Source organism: Meleagris gallopavo, chromosome 5 (genome assembly GCF_000146605.3).
Source record: "Meleagris gallopavo isolate NT-WF06-2002-E0010 breed Aviagen turkey brand Nicholas breeding stock chromosome 5, Turkey_5.1, whole genome shotgun sequence".
Taxonomy (NCBI): domain Eukaryota; kingdom Metazoa; phylum Chordata; class Aves; order Galliformes; family Phasianidae; genus Meleagris; species Meleagris gallopavo.
Genome location: NC_015015.2, coordinates 7,143,257 through 7,156,769, shown reverse-complemented (window position 1 = coordinate 7,156,769; position 13,513 = coordinate 7,143,257). Strand labels below are relative to the sequence as shown.

The 13,513-nt window shown below is 39.7% G+C and overlaps 1 long non-coding RNA gene across 1 annotated transcript; it reads left to right on the top strand.

Moving 5' to 3' along the window:
• The first annotated feature begins 2,416 nt into the window (after positions 1-2,416).
• On the top strand, positions 2,417-13,513 carry LOC104910975. Its single transcript, XR_793543.3, has 3 exons — positions 2,417-2,543; positions 2,968-3,139; positions 3,749-13,513. It is a non-coding gene; the product is annotated as an uncharacterized LOC104910975 (long non-coding RNA).

Here is a 13,513-nt window from a genome sequence, read left to right as displayed (position 1 = left end):
ACTCCAGATGAGGCCTCACAAGAGGCAATCACATGCAGAAGCTGAAAGGAAAAAGACCAGGAATGTGCCAGGCAGAGAGTTTCCATCACACTGAAAGCCATATTTATGTAGATAGTAGACGTGGAAATTATTGCTATCCATTTGCCATTATTTGGAAGAAAGCGTGATCATTTTGCTCTGATGTTGGAGAGAGCAGAACAAATTCTGGCTCACTGGATGACCAAAGGGAAGATCAATGTGTTACAAAAACTCTGGATTGGAGCATGAGCTTTCTCCTGTTTCCTGCCCCATTTGGATCAGCAAAAAGCTGATCACCACCATCTGTGTGAAAAACTTCCTCCTAATATCTAGCCTAAACCTCCCCTGTCTGAGTTTAAAACCATTCCCCCTTGTCCTATCACTGTCTACCCTTGTAAACAGCCTTTGCCCCTCCTGTTTATATACTCCCTTCAAATACTGGAAAAATACATCTTTCTGCTCAAACTGTGATCACTTTCTTTGTGCTCAAATGTAGTGAGTTTTGTGGCTCTGGGCTCTCTCTGGAATGAATCTACAGAATATAGGAAGGACAAGGCACACCTGTGTAAATCAAGTCCAGAGAGTGAAGTTGCTGAAGGTGTATTTGGAGTGACTAAATTGTTATTTCCTATGTTCCCCTATGAATGCTATTTGTAGTCTTGAATGTATACACAGTGTAGTGGAACAGGGACATAGTAGAGAAGCAGGTAAGGGAAAAGGACAAAGGAACTAATTGTGTTTGGATGCAAGGTATTGGAAAGGTCTGCTCTTTCTTGAAGCTCTTCTTTTGTCCCTACTGTTTTCTTCATATGTTATACACCTTTAGAATTTTAATATTGTACCTTGAGCTTAGCAAAAGGGTCGTGTTTGCCAAGAAATCTTTGATGTAATTTTTAATTGATACAGTGTGAGAATAGAAACGATGCTCTTAACATTTGGCAGAAATGCTGATTTGTAGCATTTAAGTAGTGAAAATCTGTGGATTGTTGTATGGTCATATAGTTTCAGAGTGATAATGCTTCTTATTGGGAGGAAAGTGATTCAGCACTATTATTTAATTTTACCTTGAACAATGTTTTCCACCAGTCAGCATCTAAATGAATTGTATATAGCCTAACTGCAGCTTATTGAGCAGTAAGCTTGTAAAGCATTGCAGAGAAGAGCAATATTGTCAGTATCTAGTGGAAAGTAAGCATAAGCATGCATCTTAGAAGATGTATTCTGCTCTGCTGAATCTCTCATCCTACATATAAAATCTGCTGACAGCCTTTTTAGTTTGAGTTTTGTCACTATACAAAACCAAGCAGATGCCTCCAGCTAAACTAAACATTGGTTTACTTTGCCAAGGGCCATGATGTAAGTGGTTCAGAAAAGAGGTTCAATTTTTCCAATTAATGTGTATAGTCATGGAGATGTATAAATATACCTGGATTGCTTCAAGAGTATTCATTAAAATGTCTCTGTGGAATTTTCTTTGTGTGCATTAAAAACTTCAGTGAGTTGTTTAGAATCTCCAGATGGTTTGCTGAGATAACCAAAGGGATTTCAGAGGTCTGATGGATGGAAAAACGTGTTCCATAACTAGTAAATGTTGCACAGACCCCTGCACATGGGAAAGATGAAAGGGCAAGTTACATGTGACACCCCTGACATCTCCCTCCCCCCCAAAAAATACCACAAACTAAGGGATGAACTGGATCTTTCAGAGGTATCGCTATTTCGTGTGGTGGTGTTTTGAGAGGACAGTACAGTACTGGATGCTTTTGTGAAAAGCTGGTCAGAAATGCATCAAATCACACGTACTTAATGGAGGAACTTGTATTTCATGTTGGTGCCCATGATATTCCTTTTATTTCTCTGCTTTCGTAGCTCAAAAATTTGCATTCATGTTAATGTATTGTGTTGTTGTTTTTTTTTTTACCATGCTCATCTCTAAGCATAACATATCTAAAGAATTTGAAAGCCACAGCACTGGCAACAGACACTTACCGGCAGCTTCTTCTTGTTCATTCTTGTGCTGACTCGAATAAATGTATTTAATTTGGCCTCCCATCAAAATGTGTGACTGCATTTTATGTTTTCTAAATAACAACTACTTTGTTTTCAGTTTTAGCAGTATCCAAACAGTCTGGTTAGTCCATATCCTTATATTTAACAAAGGAATTTTTTTTTTTTTTAAATTGTATTAAGGTTGCTGGTGCCCAGTGCTGAGAATGTCTTTGGAAACATGTCTGCTTCTATTTTTCCTATTGTCAGAGCTTCTCAGACAAAGCTGGAATGTTTGGCATCCAAGTAAATGTGGGAGCTCAGAATATTTTTTAATGGATTGATTTAAGGCCCATGGGCTGCTGCTCTACTGTTCTTCTGTTGAAGAAGTGGACTTTAAAAATACAGAATATGATGAACTCTTTTCTAAATATTTTTAGGAAACAAATGTCCTGGGCTTTAAAGGACCTCGTAAGATGAGTGTGATCATACCAGGAATGAATATGGACCATGAAAGAGTTTCCATCAGACCGAGAAATGTAAGTCATACCATTGGTCAGTCATAAAAAACTACTTGAATTCTCCTTCAGTTAGAGTTTGTTTTTTTTCAGCTGTTATTCTTCATTTCTAGAGAGTTAGAGACTAAACAAGTATTTTAAACAGATGAATAACTATGGGATGTGTGACTAGTTCCGTGACTCATAACAGCACTACAAATAACAGTGTACTTTGATAACAAAAGATACAGCTAACCTTTTCCAAAGTGTGGAAAGAACTTGAGTGCACAGTCTCATTAAGATACTCAGAAATCTCTATTTCATTCTATGATGCTGTGCTGAGAATTGAGAATGACAGTTAAATCTTTGGGATTGATTAATGAAGTTGTGTGGGGTTTTTTACGTGAATATGTTTTTTCATCTTGTGAGGCTGTTAAACTGAAGCGTTCACCTGTGGTGTGTGCAGGAACACGAGACGCTGCTTGCAAGATGGCAGAACAAAAACACAGAGAGTGTCATTGAGCTGCATAACAAAACTCCCGTCTGGAACGATGACACCCAGTCCTATGTTTTAAATTTCCATGGTCGAGTCACACAGGCCTCAGTGAAAAACTTCCAGATTATTCATGATAATGATCGTAAGTATCATTCCTTATCTGTAATGTGTAGAAACCCAACCTAAGAGTGATTCTGCCCTTACTGTTACCTGAGCGAGTTTATTTTAGTTGCTTGGGTCCAACTTACTGCTCCTCTGCCTCATTCTTGAGACAGAGGACAAAGAGTACAAAAAAGAAAAAATATGGAGTATTTTTTGAGAATGATATGACAACATCTAGATCACTATCATATATTTTCTTCCCTCCTTATCCTTACTTGTCCACTTGCCCGCAATTAAGTAGGAATAGAGTTAATTCATTCGTGATATGTGTGAAACTCAGCACACGTAATGCACTTGAACATTTTATGGAGAAACAGTTTTCCTTCTGTATTTGCAGAAATACCCAAATCTGTAATTTTCTATCAAGGCTCACAATCCTTAATCACTCAGATACTCCTCACTCAGCCTACCCTTGCTTCTCCCTGTGATATCACCACACGCACTCTCATGAGTTAAGTGTTGTGAAGTTTGATGGGAGCAAGTTTGTGTTTTGTTTAGCTGGGCCAGAGGAGGATGTTGCATGTATGCTTGTTTAATGAGAGCTGCAAGCAAAACTAATGTTTTGTCGCTTCTTGTGACCTTTTTGCAGCTGAGTATATAGTGATGCAGTTTGGCCGCGTGGCTGAGGACGTGTTCACCATGGACTACAACTACCCCATGTGCGCTCTACAAGCCTTTGCTATTGCCCTTTCAAGTTTTGACAGCAAGCTGGCTTGTGAGTAAAGGGGCATGGGAGAGCATCCTCTCAGAGGAATCGGTTTGCCATATGATTCCCAATTCCTGCCGGTGTCACTTATGGTCCATACTAAGGTCAGGGAGAATGCAGTTGTGGAGGACCACTGGATTGCTGGAGAGAAATTTAAAAGGAACCTTCTAAAAATTCAGGACATTCAGGAAATAATGCTTTCCTTTTTTTTCTTTTTCTGTCATATTTTTTTCTGGAAGCGGCATCGAGTTTGTGTAAATAGAAGTTCTATCTCATGTCCTTGATTATGTTCTGGAGATGTGCCATGATATACTGTACCGTGGCTCCAGTAGCACCATTATAACGGTGTGTCTTTTCTAAATCCAGAAAGCGCGCTCTCAACAAATTTCTTTTTACATTTTAAGAATTATTCCGAGGCTGCAATCTCAAGGTTGCATTCCTACATCGAATAATCAGAACTTCACTTCATCCATCATGAAAGAAAGATCACAAAAAAAAATAATGCACTTTTTTTGCATTTGTAAGGATCTCATGTAGCTTACGGCCAAGTCTGAGGGTTGAAATCCTATCTGGACTGAACTTGATGCATCACTATTATACATGTAGAGAAGGGCACGATGAATTTTAATCACAGTAGGAGGAAAAGGAGAAGTAGAAAGCACAAAATAATGTTGCACAAGTCACTTAAAATCAAAGCTGTCTTTATGTTTTAACATCTATATGCTTTTTAATTTGTTTCAAATGAAAATGTATGGGGGAGTACAGAAAAGGGAAAGCTCTAGATGCCGAGAAATCAAAACGTAAGTTGAATTTGGCATGTTGCGTGTTGGGAATTTATAGCCTTGTATTGCTGTGGTGATTCAAACATATTTTGTATGAAGTGATACAAACAGTTGGGTAAAGGCTCTCTGCAGAGAATCTTCTTATTTGAAGGAGGCTGTGTAAAGCTGAGGAAGGTAAATGGAAAAATTTTATTAAATTTGTCTGGCCTTTTGCGATTTCACTATTTGTTGACTGCATTTTTTGAACTTTCAGCAACAACCACTTTTCATATTTATTTCCCACTGTAATTACACCTGAAACCAGTTGAAACTGTGTATGCTGTTCTGTGATGTAAACGTGCCAGCTACTGAGCTAAAGCCCTCTAGGCGAATGTAGCGTACGCTGCATACAAATCAGATGTTGGAAGGACACCGAGTAGCTTAAAATAGTCTGAGGTTTTTGTCTCATTTTTTCTGATTTCAATGGGATATATAAAGAAATACCATTTCAAAACACAAGCGAAGAATGAGCTTCTCTTCTTTCCTAAATGTCTTAGAAGCCAAGAGCTGCAACTGAAAGCACAGCATAAAGCAACCTTTAAAAAAAAAAAAAATCTTTTTGCCATTGTTCCATATAATGTAATTGCCAATGACATGTGAAGTAACAGGATCTATATGTCGTTCACCAGAAAGGTATTGAAATGTGAGTAAAGAGCAAAAGCAGTTGTATTTTATACTGTGTGTACTCAGATCCACCTTTTTACTCTTTACGGCCTTTACTTGGTTGCACAACCAAAGATTACATAAGGAGAAAATGAGATCAAATCTGCTTGTCTCGTAGCTGTCAGCTCCTTTTATACGATAGAGGCAGGCCATAAGGAGTGGTTGTGCCATCTGGACTGTATAATTTCAACTAATAAAAGAAATATGCTGTCTTCTTCACGTTTTGCCTTCAGGTCTCCTTCCCAGTATACGGGCAAGAAAATTTCAGATAGATAAGGGATGGAAATAAGTAATGCTGTCATTTTTGTCTAATATTTCTTTTCTATGAGAAAACTCTGCTGGCTTTGAGCAGTGTGTTGTTGATGGACTCAGCCTGTCAAATGTCATCTTTAAATAACAGGAGGCTCTGTCATTTTTTCAGATCTCTTTACAAGAAGCTTTTCCAGGCAGTGGTATGAAGTGGAAAGGCACCTTTTGTTTGAGAGAAAAGAGCAGTCCGTTCCCTCAAAGAACATTCAAAATGATGAGTCATGAGCTGATGTCTGATAGTGAGCACTTTGGACATGGATGCTTTCTTTTTCTGTATATTCTGTGGTTTCCCACTGCCTCACATCCTCATCCATGATCTCACTTTGGCTTTTAACAGAGGGGGCTCTTATGCCTTTGGTTACTTTCCATCAGTCTTCAAAAATGAGCTCCAGTGAAAAGCAGAATTTTTGCTTGAACTACTGTAAAAAGAGACAGACAGGAATTCTTGGTGCTGGTATGTAGGCCCGTTCTGGGTTTCAAGAACTCTGCAGCATGTGGATGGTTGAACGTGTGACTTTAATTCTGTGGATCACCACTCCCGTGTTGCCTTTATAGCCTGGGAAAGTGACATCTGACATAGTTTTCTGCCACTCTGTGCACAAAACTCTGTTAAAGTAACTAAGCGTCTTGTGGTGCAAATATACAGTGTGTTGGCTTTGAGAGCAGAGTTGGTTAAGGAGAGGTTATTTTTAATCCAGATCTTAACAGTGGTCTCACTTGTACCCTGACCCAGAGGGAACTGGCACGGAAGCTTGTGCACAAGAGTGAGAATAAGGGGCAGGGGAAGGGCAGAGTTCAGCATCTTGGGATAGCTTTGCTGCCAGCACATTGTGTAACCTCACTCTCACTGTGTATTCTTTCCAGGCCAGGTAATTTTTTTAATCTGTAATGCCAGGAGGAAGGTGGTGCCTCAAACTCCCATCATCGTAACAGAATCAGTCACACAGGGACATCAGCCAACAAGCTGCTGAGAAAGAAGTGCCCCACGTAAATTTAGGTCACTACAGAGAGGTGTTGACCTGAGACCAACAGCAATATTTGTGCTGTGTGGCCTTTGCCAAACCCCTGACTCCTCATGGTTGTTGAGTGCAGTGCTCCTTTCCTTCACTTGACTGTTGCCCTCCGCTCCAGAAGCAGTTGCTCATAATTTGGACTAGTACCTGTTTAATTTCTGGTGGGCACTTTCTGATGAAGGGCCCTGCTGCTTAGCAATGCCAGCTGATATTACAAGTTTTCCAGCACATCTGCAGATTTTGTTTTGCTAACTTAGTAAAGTCACAGCAGGTTCTGTCTGAGTCGTGCCTGAGACTGCACACTCCCCACAGTTAGATTGTCCTCCATAGCAGCAATATATCTTGGAATCAGTATGTATTTTCAGACATATGTGCATCTGAAAGTAACACAGGAGTATTTAGTGGCATACTCATATTGGCTGTAGCTTCTGGAGGGGCTGCACATTAATGTGCAACAGAACATAATCTTGTTTACTCAGTGTGACAAAGAGTAGAATGGTACCGAGCTGTGTATTTCCTTCACACAGTCCTAGTGAGTGTTTGGATACAGTAAATTTAATATTAAACTCCTGCTATTGATATTTTTTGCATCTGCTGTTGATTTTGACAGAGAGCTGTAAACAAATTCCTTGCCTGAATTGCTTATAGGCAAATACTGCACGCTTTAATGAAGTTCTTAATCTAACTTGTCACTCTGTGTACATCAAACAGTTTCTTCCTGGCCCTTTATCTAATTTTCTTCATCTCTGATGTTCTGTTCCTTCTCATTCTGTTCACAATCCCTTTATCTTTTCTTCAGGGACGTGCAACTCAAAAGTGTTTATTTTGACAATATTCCTCAGTGATCTCTCCACAGATGAATAATGCCTTTGGTGCACATCCAGTGATGCTCCCACAATAAAAGCCTTATCACAGGGGGGAATTTGGCCCTTTGGCTTTTGAGTGGAGTAAATTAACACATTAAAAAGGAGCAGATAGAAAAGCTTGCCTAAAATGTAATCGCAATTTCTCTCAGTAAACATTGGGTAAACCAGAGTTTCCAAATCATTGGTTGCAAATCAATGAGCAGAGCTGTCCACAAGCCTGGAGGCAGACTGTTATACAAATTCCCTTTGTAGTGCTGCCTTATTTTTCTTTTCAAAAGGCTTAAAGCCATTCTGTGAACTGAAATGTGCCAGTGCCCTAAAACAGTTCGTTTTCTAGAAGCTAAACACCACTCTGTTCCTTTTGTAGGATATGTGGCACATAAAGGTGCACTCATCCCATAAAACAGGGATGTTGTAGCACACTGTTAGAGATTCTGATGCTAAGAAGGCTGTAAGAATGGTTTTGCTATGACTGGGCAGATCTCACTATTCTTGCTGCCTTACCATAGTGCCACAGACCGTATCCTTACGAGGGAATGAAAGTGAAAGAGATCTGGTGGAAAGAGCTGTTCACAAAATCTGGTAGCTGCACGACTGAAAAATATTACTGTGGACTCAGATGACATTGTGGGGAACCAGTGCCAGACTTTCTGGTTTTTTGATCCCTTTGGATAAACAAAGAAGTAAGGGGGACTTACTTTCAACAAGCCCAGGCATCACTGAGGTCTCTATAAGTGCTGAGTGTCAGACCTCCATTTTTACCTCTAAATATTTGATCCTGTGGAATTCTAACTGCTTCCCCCAGCTATCACATTGCTCTCCTACACCTGTATTTGCAAGCTTTTCCTTTTTTTAGAGAAGCACATCCTCACCAGTAAAATATCTTTATTTGGCAAATAAGGATGGCACAGAACAGCAGTCACCTTTACTAGAATTAGGTGCTGACAGCTCTCAGGTATTTCAAATGCTCTTATTTTTATTACTAGACGACAAGAATTACACATATAAGGCTTGAACTAATCTTACTACAGATAATGTGCTACTTTGTGAACCTGTGTTGCTTCTGTTCTTCATATGAAATATACCTTCTGGGGTTCTGCTTTGTAAGTGTTCAAAGTTAATTGTGTGAATATTCTTTCTGTTCTTGCCAGGGAACTAAGCAAAGGATTTGCACAGCTCTCTCACTCTGTTGGTGTTTTGCATTGAATGATGGCCCAGTAACGATGCCTGTGTATTGGATGATAATGCATTTCTATGTTGTTTTCATTTAACTGCCTCGAAATTTTAGATTCCTCCTTTTCAGTAAGGGCATGTTTACCCATACTGGCAATGAAAAGACTTGAATTAGCATCCTGAAACCGTTTAATGAGTGCAGTACGCTGGTGTGCTAAATTGCTTTAGGAAGAGGACATAATTCAGAAAAAATATGCTTACGTTCTTGAGGGGAAAAAAAAAGTTCACTTTATAAATTGGTTACATCTATACCAGCAATTTGAAAATTACTCTCTATGTTTTTTCCCCCCCTTAGATGTGACTCAGCTGCTCAAACCTGAGTGGTTAGGGCAGACTTTGATTCCATCATCGTGCACAGCTGATAAAAAACAAGTCTCATAACTTCAGGCTACCTTTATAGTCTCATGGGATGCTTACAGAGCAGTCTGTTCCCCACATTTGTCCCTATAACTCTGTGTTTTCTACTGAGGTTATCCCAGCTGGCACAATGCCATTAGAAGTATCAGTAATTTATAGAGTGAACTTACTGAAACTAATAATGTTGGCTATAAACCCGCTTATAGATTTTAGCATTAAAATCAAGCTAATTTTAAAGCTTACGGTTTGGATAGCATTTCTGCAGGATTTTCTTTCCTTAAGCTTGTCTTGAATGTTGGGCTCTCACATAAGTAGTCAGCTCCTGACCCCATTCCATACTGCATCAGGGACTCGGCGTTAGGTCTGACCATACAGACCTCCCCGCTCAGGTGGCACCACTTTGCTTTTAGGGAGCTTTCTGTTGACAGCTTTTCTTACTGCACTATCTTTCAATACATCTTGGCACCAGTCTGTTATTAGGTCAGTAAGTGTCAGCCTTAAAAAAAATATCCAGAAAATTCTCGTCAGGCAATTGAAATAATTACACTAAAATCAAGTTTCATGCATATTAGACGTTAGGATGGAGTCTAAGAACAAAGATGAGGGCTGTGTAAGTGTCAGGAACAGGAAAGTTGCTCAGCAACTCAATTAAATTGGGCCATAGAGATTTTACTTTCACTTAGCAAAAATCAGTGAGGTTCTGTTTCACTTCTCACTGTATTTATAGGAAAATTTGGTGTGCTGTTGCGTAGGCTGAATATGAACAAATGTATTGTAACAGACATACAGTTCAAAGTAGGGCTACAGCAGTGATGCTTACTGTTACAAGCACTGTAACAGGGTTGTCTTCAAAAGCTGAGTGTGGAACATGGCTCTGCAGCTACAATGGATTTTGTTAGCCATTGCATTCAGTGACACTATGACAGGTTTGGCCCATCAGCCTGAGGCTCTGTGACAACAGCACTGGTTATTCTGCTTTTTTGATTACGTAGCATGTGTCTGTGAGGGTGAATTCCTCTTTGGCATCACTGCAAATCCCTTCTTGCAGCTTGTAGATACTTTTTAACATCTTAGCAATATGTGTTACTGGGATTTCATCATTTTCACTTAAGATCGCTGACATTTATCCATCTGTAATTTTCTCGTTTCAAGTTTATACAGGTTTTTCCATATGGGGACTCTCAAGAAAGTTGGTAAAACCTATGTCAGTGAATTAAAGCGCGTTAAATCCCTGTGTGTATGTTCTCCTTTCAAAGTAGGGTGGCCTTTAATTCGGGTTGCATAATCCTCAGCGGGAGGATTCATCACGTTGCACGGTTCAAGGTTGTTGGTGAATGTAAGGCACTGAGTGTGTTTCTGGCCGAGGCACTGGAGAATATCTGCAAAAGGATTCTCCTTTCTGTATTCTCAGGGTGGTGGTTACAGCATACAGTGCAGCACCTCTAATAGCTGCCTCCTTGAGCTGTAGTCACAAAGCTCAGTACCTACGCACTACAGGCCTCATTTCTGAAGCAGTCCTCTTTTTTACCATAGTGGTTTTCAGCCCTCTATGAATAACTGACAGCTGCATAATTAATTTAAGCTTCCTGGGATTGTTGTAGATGCCTGGGACTGTATGTAAAAGTGGTGCTTTAGTGGTATAACAGAGCAAGATGTTAAGAGCATGATGTAAGCACACCAGCATGATCAGGTTTATTTTTACAGTGCCCATCACAGGTGTGCCTGTTCTTTAGTAAGAAAATAATCATCCTTTCTCTTTTTCTTCTTCATTTCTATCTGCCTGGATCTGGAGGACAAGCACCCATTTTAGCACTCATGCAAGCAGCCACCATGTACAGAAACATGCACACAGCATATTTGTTATGGATGGGTTTATCACTAAGCAGTGCCACCGTTACATGCTTACTGTCATTCTGCCATGTAACTGTGCATGTTTTCCCTGTGTGCTCTTTCCCACCCTGTGTGTTGTCGCCAGTCAGAGGACATTGCTGCACAGCTGTGCATGGAAGCTTAGAAAAGAACCTGCAGGACTGAAGCCGCAGAGATACAGCTCTCCTGATCCTGAAGAAATAGCGCCTTCCGAAGGCAGAGATTGGGACCTGTGGTTCGGTTAACTTTGTAGAACTTTCCAGGCCTTTGCGTTGCACGTAAGAAGATAACACTTCTTCATTATACTTCTTGCACTATCTTCAGCCCACAGCCCAAACAAAGGAACATTAAGTCAAAGGAGCACAGAAATAGGAAACAAACCAGAAGTGAAAACAAGCTGCCTTTACAGGTCTGGAGATGCACCAGCACCCAAGCGGGGCAGTGGTTCTGTGACAACAGGGTGATTTCTGGGCAGAGAATTAACATCCTGCTTGGCATCCCTCAGAGTGAGTAATGCATTTCAGTACTTGATGGTAGACTGTGGTGGTCATTGGTTTTGTTGCATTATGTCTGTCCGTAGCAACTGTTTTTCTCTTGTGCAGCTTTACTTATTTCATTACGATGACATTTTCACCCATTTATTTCACGTTAGGGATTAATCCAAAGCCTCGTGTAACTGGAAGTTTCCATCTAGCTTCTGTTGTCCCTTTGTGTCCCTCCATCATGCCATAGGTACACGTCACCTCAAGAGTCCTTACGTTTTCTTCTTGATAGGCTTCTCAGAAATCAGGCATTATTGGCATAAAGACTTCTGCACAGGGGCTTAGCAGGAAGCAAGGATTTTGCCTATACCTTGTTCACTAAAAGGAGTATCTAAAATGTCAGTCAGGGAGGAAGTTGCCCTTTTCTATTAAACATGCCATAAAATTATTTGATGTTACTATTGTGATTGAGACACTTAGAAAAACAAAACATTGTTAATAGCTGTCCATGTTTTAAGGAATAATACTGAAGAATGCACAAGAATTCCGAATCACATACAGAGTTTCACTAAGAAACAAGGTCTGTAAGAAGCAAACCTTATTCAGTGAATTACTAGAAAACATGTATTGAGAAAGATAAATGCTGGAGCTTTGTTAATCTTAGAATCTATAAAGTGTACAATTCTCTACTTGTGATTGAAACTATTTCAAATTAAAAAATCTTGTACTCAGTGACATGAAAATAAGGTCACCCTCATGAGATGCATAGTATAAAGAAGGCACAGAGACCTGCTCTGCATGGCAGGATTCTCATTATTAGGAGTAGGTTTAATTTATGATTTACTCAACATTTTCCAAAGGTATGTAATGCTAGTCTATGTGTTCTACACACACACACATTACATAGTCTTAAAATTCTATTAGTCTTTGGTACGGATTAATTGATCTTCCTTTCCACCGTCTGCACAATGAAATAATTTATTAATTTGTTTTCAAGAAAATTATCGCAAGATACCCATAAAAGACTATCATTTGATTCCTCTTCTAAAACCATTCTGAACAAGTGAAATCTTTATGTGGAGCAGCTTAAAAAAGAAACTCTCTTAAATGGTCTTCATACAAGTGTCTGCACTTAAGGTGGCCAACTGTGTGCATCTCCTTTTGGCAGTCAGTCCATCTGTACCAACATCATTACAAGACCGGGGCTCCTGTGTCTCCTTTTTGAACAGTTTCTTACACTATTTAGGGTAACAAGGGAAGAAGTACCTGTGGGGGACATTTTGCAATTGATACACATGGATGCATTCAAGGCCAGGCTGGATGTGGCTCTGGACAGCCTGGTCTGGTGGTTGGCACCCTGCACACAGCAGGGGGGGTTGAAACTCGATGATCTTTGAGGACCTTTTCAACCCAGCCCTTCTATGATTTACCTTTAGCAGTATCTCAGAAAGCCCATACTTCTGACATGGTACATTTCTGAAAGTTCCCGGCAGACACTGAGCTTCCCAACACTGTTCTCATCCAGCAAGCGAGGGGCTGAAACATCCACTGTTCGAGAGCAGCTGCAGAAATGAACATTTTAGCATTTGTTGGGACTGTATCTGCCTGTGAAGAGAAACACACCTTTGTTTCTGACTTGTAGAAAATGTAACTTCTACATGGATGTTTCTGTACCTGTACACTGAGAAAGCAGTTCTGTGATTTCTTTTTTATTCCGACCGTAAACATTTTCTAATGCATCTCTTTGCCTTTCTTTAAATAAACCAATGATATACAAGAAAATGTGAGTACATTATAGTCTAGATTTCCTTCAAATTAGATGGAATTTTAAAAATGGAAAATGTCAAAATGGACAAAAATTGTCTTAATACTGAGAACCAGTCATGTTTTCTTCATAAAGCCTCCACTATGTTACAGTTGTTTGCACAAGATGTCTTGTTTGGAATAGTTAAGCATCTCCCTTTGGTTTGGACCTATGTGAAGTTTCAGGTAAAATTGCAGAAATGTGCTTTTTTGAAGTAAATTTTTTTTTAAA